The sequence below is a fragment of the Bos grunniens genome, chromosome 20, assembly GCF_055505025.1.
Source record: "Bos grunniens cultivar Pamir isolate PY7600 chromosome 20, Bosgru_T2T1.0, whole genome shotgun sequence".
In the NCBI taxonomy this organism is placed as follows: Eukaryota; Metazoa; Chordata; class Mammalia; order Artiodactyla; family Bovidae; genus Bos; species Bos grunniens.
This window is the reverse complement of record NC_141184.1, coordinates 45,487,660-45,511,552: the sequence shown is the minus strand read 5'-3', so window position 1 is coordinate 45,511,552 and position 23,893 is coordinate 45,487,660. Positions and strand designations below refer to the sequence as shown.

The following is a 23,893-nucleotide window of genomic DNA, read 5'->3' as shown; positions in this document are numbered from 1 at the left end:
TGTATTTATTTGTTATACACACCCCACCTTTATTCTGTTCCTTTCTTTCTCACTGCTGCATACTATAGTATCAGCCTCTCTCCTCCTAGTTTAAGGCTTTGATTTACAGTGATTTTTCTTAGGGACAAGAGACTTTCCCACACAGAAGACGCATGTGTCTGTATGGACTGATATTGGGTAGGACTGAAATCTTTGGTGTTTTCAGTCAGCTACATCTTGTCTCCATCAGTGTACTGCTGTGTCTGGGACCCTCAGAATCCTGACTCATTCCATGAATGAAAGAGAAAATATTTCAATTCTGTGTTTTACTTTTCTATCTTAAGTGAAAAAGAAGTCATAATCTTAGTTGTTCTTTACATTGATCTCTGGATTTCACCCAGTTCATCTGCCAAAACCTAATGGATCTGTTTGCTAGAGAAAATATGGGAAAAGAAGAAACATTGATCATTTCTAAATATGTTTTCAAATATTTATTAAAGGCCTAGTGGGTCCAGGGCCTTGCCATTGAGAACAAAAAAATATTATATAGAGGCGTGGAGAGTTGTTGATAAGTATCCAGGAAGGCTAAAGTTATTATTCTTTATTTAAAAAAAAAACACCTTGTTCTTAAGTCTCACAAAGAGAAGTAAAACAAGGTCAACAATTTATTAAAAGTAGTCACCATATTATTATTAAAACTCCTGAAGAGTCCTGTTCAGCTAAGCGTCAAATGTAACATGCTTTCACATATTAGCCATAGAAACTTTATCAGAGGAAATGCTTTAAAAAGATGACTCTCTAAAATCTCAGATATTTTGATTCCTGTGTTAGATTGTTCTTGTTCAGTCGCTCAGGCGTGTCCAACTGTTTGGACCCAGCAGACTGCAGCACTTTCCTTCACCATCTCACAGAGCTTGCTCAAACTCATGTCCATTGAGTTGGTGATGCCATCCAACCATCTCGTCCTTTGTTGTTATATTAAGACACGTTTTTGTCCAGAATAAGTGAAAGTAGTACTACCAATATATGCTCAAGACATTTTGGCATTAATTGAACATTGGAATAAACATATTCATTAGGAAATTAAGCACTTTACCTGAAGATTTTTAGATCGATGTATTTAGGAGTAGATCCTTTAACTTTGTCAGTTTCAATCAAATTTGCATCATTTAAAGGGGGATGATTTAAGCCTGATGAGGGTTATTTGCTCCATACACAGGTCCTCATGCCCTTGCTGCTTCTCTCCCAATAACACCTCATCTCTGATGCAGAGGCTCCTCCACTGCCCTCGTTTTGTCAACTAGGAGTGGTCAGCAGTGTGTTGAAGATACATCTATCTGACCACTGAGAAAACTGTACTATGAGGAACCTCCTATTATATGCGTGATCATAAAATTCCAGATTTTAGATTCAATGTAGATAAATCATAATATGAAAGAGCCTTATATTGACTTTGCTGGCATCAGAATAACTGTATTTAGTACTTTTCTCATATTAAGCAGATAGACGACTGTTGAAATCAGTAGTGGATAATAGAAACATGAGGTTTACAATAGAACTTAATATATTACCTAAAAACTCAAACCAGCATGAGAATAAAACTAAGACACACAAAATTTGCCCTCTTGTAGCGCAACAGTTGTTAAGGTAGTAAATTGCTTGGGCTGGGATTTGAAGGATCTTGAATATAGTTCAGTCTCTACTAACGATTAGCTCTGTGACCCTGAGTAATTTTGTAAATACCTCCAGGGCTCAAAAATGCCCTTTCTAAAATAATGGGGCTAATAGAGGTTCTTAATCTCTTTTTTGGTTATGAGCTCCTATATATGACTCATAAAACCTACAGATACTCTCCCTAGAAAAATTCATGAATGCATATTAGCACTAAATTTTGTATGCCTTTGAGGAAGGTCCTTGATTTCCTAAAGTACATACATGGATTTGAGGATAAGCATAGCTAGACAGAACCAGTTTTGAACTTCATATTTCTATATGCTGCTGCTGCTGCTGCTGCTAAGTCGCTTCAGTCATGTCCGACTCTATGTGACCCCATAGACGGCAGCCCACCAGGCTCCCCCTCTCCAATTCATGAAAGTGAAAAGTGAAAGTGAAGTCGCTCAGTCGTGTCCGACCCTCAGCGACCCCATGGACTGCAGCCTACCAGGCTCCTCAGTCCATGGAATTTTCTAGGCAAGAGTACTGGAGTGGGGTGCCATTGTTTTCTCCGATTTCTATATGATCAGATCAGATCAGATCAGGTCAGTCGCTCAGTCATGTCCGACTCTTTGCGACCCCATGAATTGCAGCACGCCAGGCCTCCCTGTCTATCACCAACTCCCGGAGTTCACCCAGACTCACGTCCATCGAGTCAGTGATGCCATCCAGCCATCTCATCCTCTGTCGTCCCCTTCTCCTCTAGCCCCCAATCCCTCCCAGCATCAGGGTCTTTTCCAATGAATCAACTCTTCGCATGAGGTGGCCAAAATACTGGAGTTTCAGCTTTAGCATCATTCCTTCCAAAGAAATCCCAGGGCTGATCTCCTTCAGAATGGACTGGTTGGATCCCCTTGCAGTCCAAGGGACTCTCAAGAGTCTTCTCCAACACCACAGTTCAAAAGCATCAATTCTTCAGCGCTCAGCCTTCTTCACAGTCCAACTCTCACATCCATACATGACCACAGGAAAAACCATAGCCTTGACTAGACGAACCTTTGTTGGCAAAGTAATGTCTCTGCTTTTCAATAGGCTGTCTAGGTTGGTCATAACTTTCCTTCCAAGGAGTAAGTGTCTTTTAATTTCATGGCTGCAGTCACCATCTGCAGTGATTTTGGAGCCCAGAAAAATAAAGTCTGACACTGTTTCCACTGTTTCCCCATCTATTTCCCATGAAGTGATGGGACCGGATGCCATGATCTTCATTTTCTGAATGTTGAGCTTTAAGTCAACTTTTTCACTCTCCACTTTCACTTTCATCAAGAGGCTTTTGAGTTCCTCTTCACTTTCTGCCCTAAGGGTGGTGTCATCTGCATATCTGAGGTTATTGATATTTCTCCCAGCAATCTTGATTCCAGCTTGTGTTTCTTCCAGTCCAGCATTTCTCATGATGTACTCTGCATAGAAGTTAAATAAACAGGGTGACAAGGGTTCCTCAAATCACCTTTTGGTCATGAGAACTTATTAAGGAGTTCTTTGTCTCTTCCTGACATCAAACCTGTGGCTGGGCTTCTTAAGAAGGATCTTGCAGCTGGAGCTTAGTGCCCAGTCTGCTAAGAGAAAAAATCATTTGTGAGTCTACACATCTCTGGAGCATCTGTAGAAAACAGAGCACTGACCCAAGTTTCTTCAAAAAGCCAGAAAATCTGACCTGATAGCAACTCACATGGAACAGACTTAGGGATTTTACTTGACCACAACCTCACTTCGAGCCAACAGTATGACATAATTTCTAAAATTGTCTGTATAAGCCCCTGTAGCCTTTAAAGAAGTTGAATTTCCAAATTCTGATTTTTGATTTGAATGATCAAATCCCAGGGCCCAGTATAAGACATGTTATATTTAAAATTTAGAGGCAAGTCATGGGGATCATAATTCAATGGATCATTGTTGATGTAAAAAAAAAAATTAAAGGGGAGGGGGCAGGATGAAGAAGGATCTAGAAACTTTGCCATATGAGGAATGATCACAAAGACCAGAACTATTTCATCGCTGTGTCGTCAGGGAAGAGACGCTTCTGGACTATCTTACTCCAGGTAACTTTGGAAGTTGAAACTAAGCCAGCAGCTGGATTTAATTTCAGAGTGAGTAAGGGCTTTCTAATAACACAGAGTGTGAAAATATGAGATGCACTCCTTTGTAGAGCAGTGTAAAGCAAGAGAGGATGAAGAGACTGCATGACCACTTTGCCAGGAAGATTCTGGAAGGGATCCAGTTTGAAGGTGGGAGTGAGAACAGTGATAGGTGAGACAGAGGCCTTGATGAAATCTAAAATAAATTTTTTTTGTCTATGAGATTCTATAACTCTGGACATATGGGCTGGGGGAGATGGCTTAGGAGAGGTGATTAGTAGAAAGAGAGTATAGTCTTTTCTGGAGTTATAAAGACATCATGAAAGAAGCCTCCTGCTTGGTCACTGTGAGTGTCAGTCTGGCAGTTGTCACTCACAGTGACAATTGACAGATTCCCTAGTAAAATAGTTGCCCTATAGAATGAAAGGAGCTATCCTAAATATAGTCTGGCAAGACACTCAGACTGCATTAAGTGGAAATAAGCAGAAATCGTAGCAATACTGCCCCCCACACAATGTATATTTCATTTAATCTTCATGACAGCCCTACAGCAGAGTCACTGATGACATCATCATCCTCATTCACAGAAAGAAAATACAGGTGTAGAAGATAACATAGGAAGTAGTAGTAGAGCTGGAACTTGAACTCAATAGTCGGAGTCTGTAGGTCATGTGATTATTTATATCAGACCACTACCTCAAACAGATTTGTTCCTGAAACGGGTCCACAGTGTTATTTAGTCTTTACCAGGTTCATGGGGCTCCTGTGATGGCTCAGCGGTAAAAAATATGCATACAATGCGTATTGCATTGCAGGAGATGCAGAGATGTGGGTTTGATCCCTAGATTGGGAAGATCCCCTGGAGGAGGAAATAGCAACCCACTCCAGTATTCTTGTCGAAAAAGTCCCATGGACAGAGGAGCCTGGTGGGCTACAGTCCAAAGTGTTGCAAAGATTAAGACACGACTGAGTATGGACAGAACAAAGCAATGTTCATGGACCATACGTTATATGTCCACAGTGATGTGCGGTAGAGATTATTTATAAGTCATTGAACAAATATTGATAGAGCACTCTCATAGTCCAGGCAGTAGTCTAGGGTTGGGGATATAGCAATGAGCAAAATAGACACAGAATTGCCACTTACATGCCAGTGGAGAGAAGCAGTTAATAAAGAAGAAGGACATTTTATAGTCAGTTACATAACAGTAAATACTACAAACATAGCAGGAAAGGGGGTACGAAATGTTGGGCAAGCAGCTTTAAATTGGCACATAGGTGAACTCCCATTGAAAGGCAATATTTGCAAGGTGGAGTTGGGGTCCTCCTTTGACCTAGATAAATTTGGATTTTCCATCAGCTTTTCATGGAGGTGCTTGGGAACCTTGGAGAAACCCCTAAGAGCAGTACAAGTTGCTACGTTAACCCCACAGTTCCCAGAGCTTAAATGGACATGACAGTAGTAGACTAGAATGTGAAAATAGAAATAAATGCAGTGTTCCGTCCTGGAATTACTCATCCATCCTAAGGCCAAAGTCCTTGGCTTCTGTGTCCTTGCAGCTGAACTAAGTGTGGGAAGAATAGGCCATCTGCTTCTGGCTAGTGTGGCAGGAGGAAGTGGACATTTCAGACCAGTCCATCAGTGACTCCTGGGGAAACTCCAGACATCTCTTGAATAAATAACATGCATTCTTGTGAGGTTTGTAGTGAACTTTGCCAACAAGGAAGATCTGACAGGATGTCCAGTGTTTTGCTAACTACCTCCATCAGTTATTTTTGGTGCTGGAAGGTTTCCCACAGAAAACTAAAGCTTTGAAGAGATAAGTGCTTTTTTAATTCCCTTTCTTTACATATATGTGACTTTAGGCCAGAAAATTTCTCACCCTTAAGCTTTATTTTCCTTCCTTGCTGCTGAAGAAAAGGCATAGGAGCCATGGGATAGTAAGATCTGTTGTGTAGATTGATGAACTCTGAGCTCTTTGAGGGCAAAAACCATGGCTTATTCATAATTATATACAACCCAGAAACTATCACCATAACTTAAATCTTGTAGGTAGGCAATAAATATCTGTTCCAAGTTGAATACATGAGATTCTTCCACATGCCTATTTTAGGAATAATGGACTCACAAAGATATCAAGCTTCTTAGCCCAACAAACATAAAATTCAACAACTGCAACTTTTATTTTAAAATAAGTAAGCAAATCTAAGCACTAGATTATTTTTCATTTAATTCAAGAAAGAATTAAAGTTTACTTCTTAGTGTCTGTGATTCTTAGTATTCATTTTCTCTTCTTAACAAAAATTTTCTTTACAGAATGTGCAAGAAAATCAGTAGAAAATGATGGTTAGGGAGGAAATTAACAGCAGTTAACCCAAACCACAGAGCATACCATGGGCTTTTTTTAAATAAGTGATTTTGCTCTGTTATCTTAGTTAGACATTTGTCTTCATATTTTGCAGTTTTTCTTTAACAAAAATCTCGCTTATGTTTTGCTTTTTAAAATAGGAATATGAGAATGGAAAGTAAAATTAAAGAGCAGAGAATTGTCATTTAGTCTGCCTTGTTTCCTCGGTAACTTCTCATTTTTATTTTTTCATGTACTGAACGAAGACATAAGTCTAACACTCCAGAGAAGAATGTTACTTTCATTGGACTGACACAGAAATGTTCAGCTAACAATTCTCTGGGTGAATTTGGGATTTTAAGAAGAATCTGGTAGTAGTTCATCTATGTCTGCATCAAAAATGTCCATGCTTTGAGAAAAATGAAATGTCGCATTTCTTTTTGCCTTTGAAAGACTAAGAATCACCACCATTACTGCTAATAAAATTAGTTTGTGACATTTCCTCCCCTTTCTTGTATAAATAGCTATTCCCATCCACTCTTGACCAGTACTAAGTGCCTTTTCCATGTCAGATGTATTTCTAGCCTTAGGCTTAATGTAGGAATACAGGAGATAAAGATTACTTGAATCACTGCAAAATAAAGTTTCTGATGGAAAAAACCCCAAAAAAGAGAAACCAATGCTGTTAGGTACCATGCAGTACTTTCTCTTCTTCAAGGGAAATTTATCAGTTGGGAAAACAGAAGCCACTTTGTGTTTTTTAGACATTAAAAAACCCGAGACAGAAATTAGGTGCTTATAAGACTTCTGGAAAAGCAGAAGGAAAGCTTACCTCTGGGAACTAGGGTTTGCTGCTTTTGGGGAGTTAGGAAATCGAATGCCTGACAGTAATCAGAGCTTCTTCAGGCACTGAGAAAGGTGCTTTTCAGGGGAATATGCAACAGCTGCTGTAACTTTGTGTCTACTGAAGTCCAGGGCCTCCCACGCTAGCCTCCAGAGGAGCAGAAATAAGGCTTTTGCCCTTTTCCCCTTGTAAATTTCACCTGCCACGTCTAGGGTGGAAGCCGCTGGTAGTGGTTCTGGGAAATAGTTCCCGGGGTTTCCAGCCTTCTGATTCAGTTGAGGGTACCTGAGAGAGAAAAGGATGCCGAATTACCAGCATCTTCTATTGGGAAAAACAGAGATTTCTGGAAGTCAGGGAATAACTAGATAGTCCAAGATGAAATTCTAGACAGGACTAGTAAACCAGTGGTTTGCACACACTGTAAAAACAAAATGTTAATTATGAGAAGGCCCATGGTTTCAGAAGAAGCTAAGTTATGCTAAATTAAAAGTCACTTCCTTTATTTGATAAGGCACTATTGACAGGCAAAGATGAGGAAGACATTACTTCTCTTGATTTGGAGGAATTATTTTAAAAATGCATCATGCAATCCTTGTGTACAAGTGTGACCTGCTTGGTCTCATTGTGAGGGAATTCATAACTGTTTAACCTCTTTCCCCTTTAAAAAGTCATTAGTGGGCTAATGTCAACCCATTCAGAAGAAGTTCTCAAGTAGTGAGCCACAAGGCTCAGAATTAACTCTTTCTGGGGTGAAATGGCCAGAAACATAATTCTCAGAACTTTTGAAAATTACATGTGGTGAAACAGCACTCCATAACCAGCCACTAGAATGCTGTATAATATGCCACCTACAATTTCAATATCACTTTCACATATAAATAATAAAGATGTTTCTTTGCACAGTTTTTCACCTTGCATAATAAAAGGGCTCCTGTTAGAGCAGATGCTTTTTCTGAGCCAGTGTTTAACTCTCTTTTCTCCTGGTTCTGTGTAGCTAAGCCCTCTTCCTGGATGAGGCATGAAAGATGGTGAGAGAAAAACTGAATACATTGCATTGTAGTTACATATATTAGCTCATTCTCTTCTTTCACTTTTCATTTATGCCAAACAGTTAGAGTCAAACGCTAACAGAGGGTGATCAATTTGGACTTGGGCTGAGGGGAAAAGAGGAGCAGGGGAAGTCCCTATTTAACCTGCCATCAAACAGCCCCTCTCTGCTGTCTCACAGTGACTTCAAAATGTGTCCAAAGTTGTGCTCATTACCTTGTGCCACTTTCCACACACTTGCCTAAGCCAAAAAGTATCATTATCTTGAATTCTGACCCCACACACTGTATCAAAGTCAATGATCAATTCATGTCCTAACCTCCTAAGTATCTCCTTCGGTTCAGTTCTGTCGCCTAGTCGTGTCCGACTCTTTGTGACTCTCCCAGATCTCCTATTTATCTCCCAAATCTCCTATTTATCTCCATCCCCCTCTTTCACCACTTTGCTCTAGATCACAGACTTTGTTCAGTAGCTTTCATGCCACTGCTTCCTGTTTGAATATACAAAGTTTCTCTTCATCTGCCAGCATCCCTGTTATTTTTTTCCTATCTTTTTAAGAATAATCTTGCCAAAGTGCAAAGGGAGATTATCTCTTTGTCTTTAATTAATACTGTCAATTGTTCCAATTATCCTTAGAATAAAGCCCAAACATCAAATATGTAGTATTAGTCTTGATCTGGCTGTGCTTATCTGTCAGCTTCATCTCTTTATACTTCAACCACTTTGAAATGTTACAGTTTCCTGAAACCCTCCTACCTTGCCTTCTTCTCATCTCTTATCTGGTCAATCTGCATGCTTTCTTCAGATTTTCTTTAGATGTCACATCCGCTGGGCAACCTCCCCCAATGCCTCAAGACTGGGATTCATTTCTTGTGCCACTCAAGCATCCTGTAACATTTATTACATCATTATCAGAGTTACTAGTAAACTCTATAGGGAATGTATCTTCTTCTACATTTTACTCAGCAGCATTTACTCTGGTACCTAGGATATAGCAAGGCCAAATACAAATATACATTGACTAAAGAATGGAACTAGAAGTGCAAACATAGTTCTGTTCACTGAATTTATAAATTAGGTGCTCTTGAAACCAAGTAAGCCTCGTAGCTTGAGTGTGCTAGGCAGTGCTTCCCCTCTAAACATGAGTGGCAGTGACCCACCCTGTGGGCAGACTAAGAACATCATATGAGAGGAGTTGCCTTGAATCTTTTAAATTTGCATCTGGTAACAAAATAATGTATTCTCCAACCTAGTGCACCACGTTGTCTTTCAACCTGTTTTGGAGAGGTTTGGCACAATTATTTCTATAAAGAAAGCTGAGTGCTGAAAAATTGATGCTTTTGAACTGTGGTGTTGAAGAGGACTCTGGAGAGTCCCTTGGACTGCAAGGAGATTCAACCAGTCCATCCTAAAGGAAATCAGTCCTGAATATTCATTGGAAGAACTGATGCTGAAGCTGAAACTCCAATACTTTGGCCACCTGATGCGAAGAGCTGACTCATTTGAAAAGACCCTAATGCTGGGAAAGATTGAAGGTGGGAGGAGAAGGGGATGACAGAGGCTGAGATGGCTGGATGGCATCACCCACTCAATGGACATGAGTGAGTAAACTCCAGAGTTGCTGATGGACAGGGAGGCCTGGTGTGCCGTAGTCCATGGGGTCGCAAACATTCAGACATGACTGAGCGACTTAACTGACTGAACTGAACTGAAACAATTATTTACTTTTCTTTCAGTTCAGTAGTTGTCTATCTACCAGTCAACTACCTGAATTAGAACAGAGAACAGAACAAACATGATAACTCTTGCGGGGCTATAGCAATATGAAATTCTTCCATAATTCAGTGTGATTCCGTCATCAATAATATATGTAACAAATGTATTTTTGTCTTTTTTTTTGACAAGCACTAGACCACTTTGTGAAAGAGATTTTGGTGTTGAACACTTGTCAAGCCTTGTATATAGTTTATGAAATTCAACCTGCCTGAAGAAGTACCATTTGCTCCCCAGAATTCATGTAGTCTTAACTCATCCTGCACAAACACAAGTGTTCTTCTGTTCCTTTCCTACTCTTGTCTCCTTTCTATTGCTTCCTACCTCAGAAGAATGAGAATGCAGATCTTACTAATAGGAGATGCCTTTAGAGTTCCTGTTCTCCCAGTGAACATAAAACGGAAGACGTACATGAGAGCAGTGTTTAAATCCAGCACCTGCTGACTTGTTTCAGGCTTTGAGCCTGTGAACCATGACAGTATTCAGGGCTGTGTATTCAAAATGGAGCCTGCTTCATGTTTGTGCATTTGGGTGCAAAGGTTGTGTCAGAGAGGGAGGTGGGGGAAGAATTCTGCAGCCTGTGCTGCAGCCCCCATGTCATGTGCCCAGGGATGCAATTGCCTTTACTGGTAGGAAAGGCACCCTTTTTCTAATGTGTCTTCTCTGGTAGAGGTGCTTTTCAGTTACATCTCTCCAGAGGGGGATAGACATTAGCAGTGGTCTTGGTTAGAATTACTGTAACTTATTATCCTTTTGCTGGGTGGTTGTTGTGCCATTGTGATTTCTGATGGTGAAACATGGTTCTACTTTTCCTTATCCATCACAGAGAATGAGATGGTTGGATGGCATCACTGACTCAATGGACATGAGTTTGAGTAAACTCCGGGAGTTGGTGATGGACAGGGGATGCCTGGTGTGCTGCAGTCTATGGGGTCACAAAGAGTCGGACATGACTGAGCGACTGAACTGAACTGACTGACTCTTCCATAGGCTCCTTTTAGTGGAGCTTTGTGATTTGGTGTTTTTGATGGAATCAAAGAAACTTGCTACTAGTCACATAGCAATAGGGATCAGTATATTGTATGTTCTATATCCAACTTGGGTGCTTGGGCTCATGTGATTATTTTGAGGAAGATTTAGATTAAACCACACACACCACACACACACACATATATGTGTGCATATAGGAACCTCTTGCTTTTTATGGATTCTAGTTTAGGTGGCACTAATGGTAAAGAACCTACCTGCCAATGCAGGAGACAAAAGAGATACAGGTTCCATCCCAGGAAGGTTCCCTGGAAGAGTGCGTGGCAACTCACTCCAGTGTTCTTGCCTGGAGAATCCCGTGGTGAGGAGCCTAGCAGGCTGCAGTCCATGGGGTCACAAAGAGTCGGACGCAACTGAGTGAATAAGCACACTTGTATGCAGTTTATAGGTCAAGAGATATCTTTCTGGGAAACATTTTTCCTAGCTCTTACAAAAATTAGAGAATACAACTGTGATGACTACAGACTTCCATTGGAAAAAGATTCAGGCTCTTTGCTTCTGAGAAAGCCCTCTAAACTATGCAGACCTCTAAAAACATGAAACATGATGCTGAAAATATCACAAGGGAGGGAATCCTCATGAGATTTGTGATACTTCCTGCCCCGATCAGGCTATAAATAGCATAAAAGAGTAATGCCTTTGGTATTTGAGCACTTCCACGTTCAGTCTGAAAGACAAACAGAAGTACAGAGGTGTGAGAAAAATGTAGGATTTCCGTATGATTTGAGATCTGTGTGGACTTGGGGATTTTCTATTAATACTCAAATTTTCATGTAGTTCTACCGAGAGCTTCTTCTCCTCTAGACTTTCAGTCAGTTCAGTTCAGTTGCTCAGTTGTGTCCAACTCTTTGCAACCCCATGGACTGCAGCACGCCAGGTTTCCCTGTCCATCACCAACTCCTGGAGCTTGTTCAGACTCATTCCCATCGAGTCAGTGATGCCATCCAACCATCTCATCCTCTGTCGTCCCCTTCTCTTCCCGCCCTCAATCTTTCCCAGCATCAGGGTCTTTTCCAATAAGTCAGTTCTTCCCCTCAGATGGCCAAAGTATTGGAGTTTCAGCTTCAATATCAGTCCTTCCAATGAATATTCAGGACTGATTTCCTTTAGGATTGGCTGGTTGGATCTCCTTGCAGTCCAAGGGACTCTCAAGAGTCTTCTCCAACACCACAAAGACACATAAATACTCAGATTTTCATGTAGTTCCACTGAGAGCTACTCCTCCTCTAGACTTTGGTTTCAACTTATTGGAGACTAGTAAATTCATGTACACGGAGACCTAAAGTTTCTCTGAGGCTTGTCTGTTTCAAAAATATATGGCAGTACTGATGATTTTTATAAGAATATTTAATCTTTAGCTAGATGTACCTACACATAGCTAAGGAAGCAAAACCAAATGTCATTACTGTGGCAAGTCTAAGAAAATTACAAGGAAAGAATTGCTCAGATGTATTGGTTGGTTTGTTTAATGCATGAGTCAGTAGCCTGATTTTTTAGCTGTGTTAAAATTTTAACATTAGTCCCAGTTCCCGAGACTTGGAAAGTGTAATTGTTCTTCTGCCTTAATAAAATTGTGCCCAGAGCTGAATTCTAACATGTGTCTCTAATTAAATGTTGAAGTGAATGATCTTAATGATGAGGAACTATCTGTTGAATTAATGTCAAAAATATTTTTGTATGTGTTGTTTTTGTATATTTTGTATGTGTGGTTTAATGTATATTTCTGAATTTTGCAAAAGATATTGATACTTCTGCAAAGTAAATGATATAGTAAATCTCTTTCACCCTCTTGGCCCCCAGTCCTTTTCCTTACAAGGGACTCTTTCCTTCATCCTAAGCTTCTATCTTTAATTGAAAGTCCTACTCAAGGGTGCCTATTATAATTCTGCCCAAAGCATCTGCAAATGAAGCTTTATGTCGTTAATATTAGGGATGCTTGACTCTAGAAAGCCTTTTTCATGGAAGGTTAACTGGTACGTTTTCTGCTTTGAATCAAACAGTGACGAGTTTGGAGGACTGCCTGCTCCCGTGCTAACCAGTTTGTGCAGGACGTCTCGAGGTGGGCCCTGAGAAGACTTCTTAAGTCAAAGAGTTAAACATTTGCATGTCTTCCAGAATTGCTTCTGTGCATTTTAAGATACATTCCTTAATCTTTTACAAAAGAAAATCAGTCAGATTACCCTTAAAAATAGCCACTGACCTCTTTGCCTATGTAAGTTATAATTGGTAGCATTCTTGTGGGAAAGAGATTATCCCCAGTGCACAGCTATACAGACAGACAGACAGAAAGGAAAGTAATTTGCAGCCTGTGGTGAAAGCAAACATCCATTCATGAGAGAAAATCGGAAAGAGGTCACATCTGATGGCCTTGTGTATTTCCCTCAGTTCTGATATGCCTTTTTATTTTTGTATTTTCAAATGAACGAAGAGTGAATTTAATGACTCAGTTCTTTTCAGTCACTCAGTCGTGTCCAGCGCTTTGCGACCCCATGGACTGCAGCATGTCAGGCTTCCCAGTCCATCACCAGGGCTTCCCTGATAGCTCAGTTGGTAAAACTTACCTCAAAATAGGTCTCAGAAGTTTTCTGTTTGTTTTTTCCTCAGCTCATTTACTTTCACTTGGCACTTTATTATCACTCAAGCTGTGTTCCAGACCACCATCCATCATCATGAGGCTGGCTTTTCCAGGGCTACACTGACGGTCCTGTATGATGCATCAGCTACATCTGTGAGTGCCTCGAATGGTAGTTGCTTAGGCCTTTCGTAAGAGTATTAACCTATAATTACATATGATCAAACAGTTTAGATGGGAACCGGCCTCCTAAGATGTTTGAAATTATCATTGATGCAGCCTTTTGATGATCAGTAGTTAAAAAAAAAAAAAAAGCTCAAACTCTCAGCCCATTCCAAATGTCAAGTAATAATTATAGGAGAATACGAGCACCTGGATTCCAGGCACAAAAGGAGAAATAGTGTTGCTGATGGAACGAGAAAGAGCTGTTTAGGGCTTAGGCTGTCGAGCCTGGAGTATGTAATCACAGGGCATGCTCAAGTTCTGAAGCAATTGCAGCTTCATTGACATCCATCAGGATGAAGGAATAACAAGTAAAGTGAAATGAGAATATAAATGACATTCATTTCTAAGGATACATTTCTGTATGTGACTAAATTCACATAGTGCTTTTTTTATAAGCTTGCTTCCCCAGCATGTTTTCCTAAACTTACTTGAAAAATGGAAACTAAAGTAATAATTTTAGAAGTTTGGCCACTTTAATTCCTTTCTTCACAGTGTCTCGGGCAGGTTATGGAGCCAATTCTGGAAACATTTTCTTCACACTTTCATCCTGATTTTTTTCTCAAGGGACTTTGCAATATGTTGGACAGAGGCTAGTTAGGAGGTTCCTCCAACTTTAATTACTTGCCCCGTTGATCAACTTTAGTGCCATAAATCTCTATCATTCATTGTGTAAACAGGGATATAATGATAATTTTAGAGTAAAATAAATGAATTCCATTTGAGTTACTTCTTTCTTTGGGTTAAGACTATAAGAAGCTGTTGTTGAAATATATACACCTTACCCAGATAGATAAGTCATTGACAGATTTTAACTCATTATGGAGATGCTTTAGATGGTTTTTTGAATATCATGAAAAGCAGAAAGGAGAAACTAGAGAATTTTGAATACAATTCAATCTATTTTGACCAGAGATGGGAAGAGGAATGGAGAACGGCAAAGCCACATCATGGAATGAGGTTCTTCGTGGTTCCTCTGAGAGCAATCTGGGAGCCCTGGATCTCCAAAGTATAATACTGAGGAGTGGGGAGAAAAGTGAAATGCTTAAGTCAGCTTACTGATTAACTGTGAGAATTTTTGTGGAGCTAGCAGAGCCTGAAGACAGGAAATTGTCTCTGTGCAGTTAGTTAACTCTGTGTCAATGGAAGGAATTTGGCTTATTACTGTAATAACTAACAACAAAAATGCCTTCCGTTGTACAACCTATTAGAATTTATAAGATAGTCTCAAAATACTCTGGATCAAGTCTAGCAATGACTCTGAAGGGACTATTATACCCCTTTGGGGGGATAAATGAGGAATGGAGAGAGTTTGTTCAAGTTTTTTAGCTAGGGAAAAATAGGGCTTCTTATTTTACAATGTTCTTGTATATTAAACTTTAAATAATTGATAAATACAGCAAGTAGGAAAGAAGGAAAAATACAGAATTCCACTATGGAAAGGAAAGGAAATCACTATAAATATATTGGTTGTTTCCTTCCAGTCCTTTAAAAATATTTTTTAAAATGAAGTATGTCTTTTGTGTGCATATGTAGTTTGCATTCCCATGTATTATTATAATATGTTCTTTTTCTCATGTAATTACAAATTCTTTATGTACGTAATGTTTTAATGACTTCCTATTTACGCTATTGGCAAGGAAGGGATTCCTACCCTAAGCCAAGGGGATGGCTGAACACAGGACACCCAGCACTAGACCAGTGAGGATGATAGCAGTTTATTCATTACAAGCTCCTCCTAGTCATTACGCCTCACAACCCCAGGGAGGGGGGCACTGCAACATGCAGGGCCAGGTGAGGGTTTCACTGGAGAACAGAAAGAGCAACCAGGAACTGTGGGAGGCAGGCTTTGTGGTATCAAAAGTGTGGGGTGCCCTCTAGTTCCTGCAGGAGGATGTGACTGGCTCATTTGAATAATTCTGTGGACTGTCAGTGAACTGAAACCCATGACTCAGCGATAAGCAAGAACTATACCTGTCCCCCTTGACAGAGAGGGTTGCTTGGCTAAGAATACCTTATATGGGAACAGAATGTGGAGGGGAACTAGGCTTTTCAAGGCCCTCCAGATTTCACTAGCTGTCAGTGCAGTATACAATATGGGGTCTTAGTTTTAGACACCATACCATGTCTTTAGGACAACATAATATTCTGTCATATAAATGAATTTTTGCAGATGTTTGTAACAAATAGTGCCCCAATGCCTATCTTTGTTCATAGTTTCAATATCAATTAACATTTTCTTATTTAATGATAGGTCCCCAAAAGAAAAATACTAATAGTATTTTTAGTACTATTAGTACTAAAGATACAAATAGTTTCTTGATACCTATTCCCAAATTCCTTTGCAACAAAACATCTGAGACTAAGTTTAAACTTTCTACTATACCACATTGTTTTTGACAATGAAGGGCTCTTAAAAGAACTATCTTCTTATTTAAATTACTATCTATGGAGTTTATGTAATGGCTTACTTTGTGATTTTCTTGAAATGCAAATGCCTGATCTACCAGGTTTAGGTTGGCAGAGAGAAAACTAAGGCCAGATTCTATTCAACAAGAGTAATATTTAATGAATCACTAGTATAATTTAAGTAAAATAAATCATAAATTTTAGTCATATCTCAATGTAGAATATTTGCAAAACTCCTCTTAAAAAATATACATTCTCATCTAGAAGTGATCTCTTCATTAATATTAATAACCAATAACTTTTATGTCTCCCTGGAATTGTATGTTTTGAATTTTGAAAGAGAACAGATATGTTCTAAAACACTAAAATGTGCAGAGACATGCTACATGTTTAACATATATTTGAATGCTGCTTAAAGAAATGAAATTGTATATACAAAATACAATTTAGGGCTTAGTTTCACTAATACTAATAAAAATCTATCAAAATAACTATAAAAATTGTTAGCAAAATTATGAGTCAGCTCAGTGGAAATGAAATAAAGATTGAAAATATATAAAATGGTATTATTATAATGAAAAATCTGTGTTAAATTCTTGTGACTATACAAAAACATTTGTTTTTATTTAGTTTAAATTATTTAAATGTGGAGAGTGTATGAGAAAAGGAAGTACATACATTAAAAATAGTACTTAGGCTACTCCCAGTGGAGCTGAGAAATATTTACATGATTATATTTCGGGAGCAATCATCATGCCAGTATAATATTTCCCATTCATTTCTTTAATACTAAATTAATCCAAACTTATGCTTATAACTACATTTAGTGAAAAGCCTGAACCATAGGATACTTAAATTAAATGTAACTTTCTTTCAAACAATGAGTCTTCACATATCACTGGATTTTTGATAACTTTGATCCTTAAGACAAACAAACACACACATGCACACATGCATAAATGAGACTTGTAACAACAAATGTAAAAGTTACAGAGTTGATATTTACCCAGGGATAAAATTTTAGGCCCTTGCTGCTGCTGCTGCTAAGTCACTTCAGTCGTGTCCGACTCTGTGCGACCCCAGAGACAGCAGCCCACCAGGCTCCCCCGTCCCTGGGATTCTCCAGGCAAGAACACTGGAGTGGGTTGCCATTTCCTTCTCCAGTGCATGAAAGTGAAAGTGAAGTCGCTTAGTCGTGTCCGACTCTTAGCAACCCCATGGACTGAAGCCTACCAGGCTCCCCCGTCCATGGGATTTTCCAGGCAAGAGTACTGGAGTGGGGTGCCATTCATCCCGTATTAATTCAGAATTAAACGCAAAAAGAAGCTTTGCAATTTAATATGCCAGTTTATCCAATAAGTAGAAGTGTAAAACAGTCTAAAAGAAGGTCTGTTATCTTAGATATTTGAGATTATCTGGCTTTGTTTTATTTTCATGTATGGAGATGTTAAATCTGGGGTCTCATGGTAGAGGGAAACATTTTTTCACATCTTGTATTCTTCACTTTTAGAATATTAAGCTTGATCCTCTAAATTATGACCTTGCATGGTCAAGAGAATATTTTTGAATTGTTTTTAAAATAAGCCGTCTATTAGAGGGAGATTTGTGAACATGCTGCAAATGATTCCATGAAATTATTGTAAATAAAAGATTCATTGCTTATAATGGTAATTTTTACTTATCTGGTAAATTTATGTGTTCTAAATATTTTATTACTACATGATGTTTGAAAAGTGGTTTTTCCTCTGTATTATACATAGTCTAAACCTAGAGGCAATATGGATTTCAATATAATTGTGCAATACAGAAAATATTTTATATGCTATAAATATCAAAGGCCCATGTTATGATATGTATTCTAAATTTTATATTAAATAAGAATTACACATACTAGAAGCTGAATTTTGTCTCCCTCAACTTTATATGTTGAGGCCATAATACACAATGTGATTGTATTTGGAGATAATTCCTTTGTGAAAGGAATTAAGGATAAATGAGGTCATAAGGGTGGAGCATCCTTTTAAGAAGAGACACCAGAGAGTTTTGTCTCTGCCATGTGAGGACACAGTGGAAAAGCAGTGTCTGCAAAGTCAGGGAGAAAATTTTCACCTAAACCCAACTATGCTGGCATACTAATTTTCGATCTCCAGGCTCCAGCCTCTAGAACAAAGCTAGTGGAGGTGATGGAATCCCAGATGAGTTACTTCAGATCCTAAAAGATGATGATGTTAAAGTGCCTCACTCAATATTCCAGCAAATTTGGAAAACTTAGGAGTGGCCAGAGGACTGGAAAAGGCCAGTTTTAATTTCAGTCTCAAAGAAGAGCAATGTCAAAGAATGTTCAAACTACGGCACAGTTGCACTCATTTCACGTGTTAGCAAGGTCATGCTCAAAATCCTCCAAGCTAGGTTTCAACAGTATATGAACTAAGAACTTCCACATGTACAAGCTGGATTTACAAAAGGCAGAGGAACCAGAGATCAAATTGCTAACATCTGAAGGATCATAGATAAAGCAAAAGAATTCCAGAAAAACATCTACTTCTGCTTCATTGATTACACTAAAGCCTTTGACTGTGTGGATCACAACAAATTGTGGAAAATTTTTAAAGAGATAGGAATAACATATCACCTTACCGGCCTCCTAAGAAACCTGTATGCAGGTTAAGAAGCAACAGTTAGAACTGGATGTAAAACAACAGACTGGTTCCAAACTGGAAAGGAGTACGTCAAGGCTATATGGAGAAGGCAATGGCAACCCACTTCAATACTCTTGCCTGGAGAATCCCATGGATGGAGGAGCCTGGTGGGCTACAGTCCATGGGGTCGCGAAGAGTCAGACACGACTGAGTGACTTCACTTTCACTTTTCACTTTCATGCATTGGAGAAGGAAATGGCAACCCATTCCAGTATTCTTGCCTGGAGAATCCCAGGGACAGAGGAGCCTGGTGGGCTGCCGTCTATGGGGTCGCACAAAGTTGGACACGACTGACGCGATTTAGCAGCAGCAGCAGGCTATATATTGTCACCCTGTCTATTTCTCTTATGCAGAGTACATCATGAGAAATGCTGGGACGGATGAAGCACAAACTGGAATCAAGATTGCTGGGAGAAATATCAGTAACCTCAGATATGCAGATGACACCACCTTTATGGCAGAAAGTAAAGAGGAACTGAAGAACCTCTTTATGAAAATGAAAGAGGAAAGTGAAAAAGTTGGCTTAAAACTCAACATTCAAAAAACTAAAATCATGGCATCCAGTCCCATCAGTTCAGTTCAGTTCAGTTCAGTTGCTCAGTCCTGTCCGACTCTTTGCGACCCCATGAATTGCAGCACGCCAGGCCTCCCTGTCCATCACCAACTCCTGGAGTTCACTCAAACTCATGTCCATCGAGTTGGTGATGCCATCCAGCCATCTCATCCTCTGTCGTCCCCTTCTCCTCCTGCCCCCAATCCCTCCCAGCATCAGAGTCTTCTCCAATGAGTCAACTTTTCGCATGAGGTGGCCAAAGTACTGGAGTTTCAGCTTTAGCATCATTCCTTCCAAAGAACACCCAGGACTGATCTCCTTTAGAATGGACTGGTTGGATCTCCTTGCAGTCCAAGGGACTCTCAAGAGTCTTCTCCAACACCACAGTTCAAAAGCATCAATTCTTTGGTGCTCAGTTTTCTTCACAGTCCAACTCTCACATCCATACATGACTACTGGAAAAACCATAGCCTTGACTAGATGGACCTTTGTTGGCAAGTAATGTCTCCGCTTTTGAATATGCTATCTAGGTTGGTCATAACTTTCCTTCCAAGGAGCAAGTGTCTTTTAATTTCATGGCTGCAGTCACCATCTGTAGTGACCTTGGAGCCCAAAAAAATAAAGTCTGACTCTGTTTCCACTGTTTCCCCATCTATTTCCCATGAAGTGATGGGACCAGATGCCGTTATCTTTGTTTTCTGAATGTTGAGCTTTAAGCCAACTTTTTCACTCTCCACTTTCACTTTCATCAAGAGGCTTTTGAGTTCCTCTTCACTTTCTGCCATAAGGGTGGTGTCATCTGCATATCTGAGGTTATTGAGATTTCTCCAGGCAATCTTGATTCCAGCTTGTGCTTCTTCCAGTCCAGAGTTTCTCATGATGTACTCTGCATATAAGTTCAATAAGCAGGGTGACAGTATACAGCCTTGATGTACCCCTTCTCCTATTTGGAACCAGTCTGTTGTTCCATGTCCAGTTCTAACTGTTGCTTCTTGACCTGCATGTAGGTTTCTCAAGAGGCAGATCAGGTGGTCTGGTATTCCCATCTCTTTCAGAATTTTCCACAGTTTATTGTGATCCACACAGTCACTTCATGGCAAACAGATGGGGAAACAATGGAAACATTGAGACTTTATATTCCTGGGCTCAAAATCACTGCTGATGGTGACTGCAGCCATGAAATTAAAAGATGTTTGCTCCTTGGAAGAAAAGCTGTTGCAAACCTAGACAGCATATTAAAAAGCCAAGACATTACTTTGCCAACAAAGGTTCTTATAGTCAAAGCTATGGTTTTTCCAGTAGTCATCATGGATGTGAGAGTTGGACCATAAGGAAGGCTGAGTGCCAAAGAACTGATGCTTTTGAACTGTGTTGATGGAGAAGACTCTTGAGAGTCCCTTGGATTGCAAGAAGATCAAACCAGTCAATCCTAAAGAAAAGCAACCCTGAGTATTCATTGGAAGAACTGATGCTGAAGCTCCAATATTTTGGCCACCTGATGTGAAGAGCCAACTCATTGAAAATGACCCTGATTTTGGGAAAGAGAGAAGGCAGGAGGAGAAGGGAATGACAGTGGACGAGATGGTTGGGTGGCATCACTGACTCAATGGACATGAGTCTGAGCAAGCTCTGGGAGATGGTGATGAACAGGGAAGCCTGGTGTGCTGCAGTGCATGGGGTCACAAAGAGTCAGACATTACTGAGTGACTGAACAACAACAATAAGCCTCTAGAACTGTAAGAAAACACATTTCTGTTGTTTAAACCACCCTGTTATGGTGTTTTATTATGGCTCAGGCTGACTGAGAAAATGCATATTGATTCTAAGAATTATATGTTCTGAATTCAGTGGGCCTCATTAGTTAGATCACTTTTAATCATTAGGAATAAATAATATGCAAAAGTTTTCATAGTCTTTTATAAACATGATTTGTCAATTAATTCTTCCCTGAGGTTTTGTGTTAACATCTCACTCCCAAGAAAAATCCAGTTTGTAGAACTTCGTTTATTTGTTGGCTGATTTATGTCCCTGGCTGAGTCATAACTGTAGGTCAGTGATCAGTATAGAATATATATGAAAATATTTCTTACTCAAACTCATTAAAGCTTGCCTAAATTTAAACACAGCTGAATGGTACCATAGCAAGTATTTATATAATTCTGTCCTTGTTGTCATAGCTGTAGTCACAGGTTCTCATATACCACGTGAAAATCAGAGTTATCATTATAAGCTGTTGTATAACCCATTTGTTAATGATGAATTAAAAAATATAAATGCAAGAGTACAGAAAACACGGGACATATGTGGACATGATGGGCCTTCTCTGCTTGTTTTCTTGAAATGTAAAATTGGGAGCCTTCAGTTCTTGTTTATGCTGTATTGCTAATGAGGTCTGTGTTCTTTGGTAAGATATTTAGTCTGCCTAGGTCTTAGTGTCCTCAATTATAGATAACCATATTGACCTAGATAAGAAATTTTCAAACAAGGCTTTGTGGGATGGGGAGGATGGGGTGGGCTCTAGAGTGGGACTATAGAGTGAGTGGGACTACATTTTTCAAGCCAGAAACTATTTTTTTTTTTTAATCTCCTAAAATTTCTTTAGGAGAAAGGGATCTCTTGTTTATTTAAGTTTTTTAGAGACTGAGTTTGATGATTTCAAATGTATTTTTAAAAAAATATTACTTGTAAGCAATTCTATGACTCTATATTTATATTAATACCATAGACTAACTGATTAGACTATGGCCTTTTTGTCTAATACCCATGTAGGCTAAGATATCATTGTCTAAATTCAACAAGTTACTACTTATTTTTGTAGATTCTATTATGTATATGCTCTGTGCTGATAATACAGTATTTAGGATAAATTAAAAAGGTGGCATTTTTTCTACATTCAATTACTTGATGCTATAATTTCCCAACTGGAATTTTTTCCTTGACTATTTTGAGATTTTTTATTTGGCGGCCTTTTATTTTTCTTCTCTGTAACCCATAATTTTGTTATAGATATAGGGAATATATTTAGTCGTAGGTATTTTAGGAACTGTGCATTTAAAAAAATCTTTTGGAGACAACAAGTAACCTTGGGTAAGTCAATCTCTGGATTTTACAGTCTTTAAAAGCTTAAGGATTTATAGTCTGTAATAGCTTAAAAAATATTGACAGATGGTACCTATTTGAAAGACTCACAGCTGTCAGTGGGCCATGGGCATTACCTTGAAGAGAATCTGTATTTAGGTCATATATAATCTCCAAAGGAAGAGGAAAAGACCATAAAGCAGCGAGCAAAATTCAGAAGATATTGAGTTATTGAGAGTATGGATAAGTAAGACCTTAAAGATTCTTTAAAGATAATCATTTCCAAATAAAACCCTTAAAGATTTTATTTATGACAAACAGAATTGAAGATGTTACCCCATAGCCTTGATGAAAAGCTAATTTAGCAGAAACAACAGTACATAAAAGGTACAGACATATATATGTGGTCAGAGGAAGGTGGCAAATTACATGAAAAAGTTCGGAAAGTAGGAAAAAATGGTTAGATCAGAAATGAGAAGATTCATAAACCAACTAGAATTTGGAAGGCTGATGATGTTGCTTCCTTTAAAATAGTCAATATGAGCTCATAGCTGTCTGTCACTCATGACACTTCACACATCCATGTTTGGCATCTCCTTAGTCAATGAGTGGGTTGGTGGAAAGAGGAAGGCATCAGATTAAGTCAGACTTCTCGAAGAAGACTCTGCTCTATGTACTGAAAGCAGGCGTAGAACAGAGCCATCTATCTTTAGACTAGACTTGTGGGAAAGACGAGAAACGAGAAGAAAGCAGATCTGGAGCATAAAATGGGACCAGGGTTGTGATATTCAGAGATATCCAACAGGCAAACAGTATTAATAGATCATGGCTTTCCCGTCCATTTCATAGTTGATAAAAGTGAAAGCAAGGTACTTACAACAGGGAATAAAAAGTGCTCATCATGGATTTAAAAAGGAAATTGGTAGAGGTGAGTTGCAAAGGATAATGCTTAACAGCACTGAGAAAAGAGATTAAAAGAAGGTGAGATAAAAAGAGAACTTGCAAGTTTTCTCCTAGAACATTTGACTCATCAAAAAGCCATAAATTTGGGTCTTGTACTATAGTCTGTCTGATGATCTTTATTGAGTTTATTTTATTACAGCTTTTTTGCTGGTTATTACATCTACCTCAGCAAATGAAGGCTGAGAAATGTACCACATGAAATATTCATTGGGTTTATAGCTTTAATCTTAAAAGTAAAAGGCAAGGTAAAAAGCTGGAATAAAAAGAGTTTTAGTGTCTATGTATCTAAAAGCATGGGGAGAGGGTAAAGTGGGATTCATCACAGGGAGGAGAAAGCTAACAGGAAGGATATATGGGAAGATCTTGAGAGCAGAGACCACTTTTAAAGTGGAAGTCTGAGAATATGGGAAAAAAAAAATGAAAGAGACAAAGAATCTGAAGAATTGAAAACTGTTAGGATGAAGCCAAGATGTGACTTCAGCAGGCTAGTGTGGGAAATTGCTGCTAAAGGAAATGTCTGGATGGGGGAGGATAGCCCCTTGGCTTCATCACATAGCGTGGAAGCTCTGAAAGA

The 23,893-nt window shown here is 39.1% G+C and overlaps 1 long non-coding RNA gene across 1 annotated transcript; it reads right to left on the bottom strand.

Annotated features, from left to right (window-relative positions):
- Positions 1 to 8,759: 8,759 nt before the first annotated feature.
- On the bottom strand, positions 8,760 to 17,195 carry LOC147350331 (uncharacterized). Its single transcript, XR_015148716.1, has 3 exons — positions 17,033 to 17,195; positions 13,385 to 13,600; positions 8,760 to 8,891 (listed from the first exon to the last, which is right to left on the bottom strand). It is a non-coding gene; the product is annotated as an uncharacterized LOC147350331 (long non-coding RNA).
- Positions 17,196 to 23,893: the final 6,698 nt, after the last annotated feature.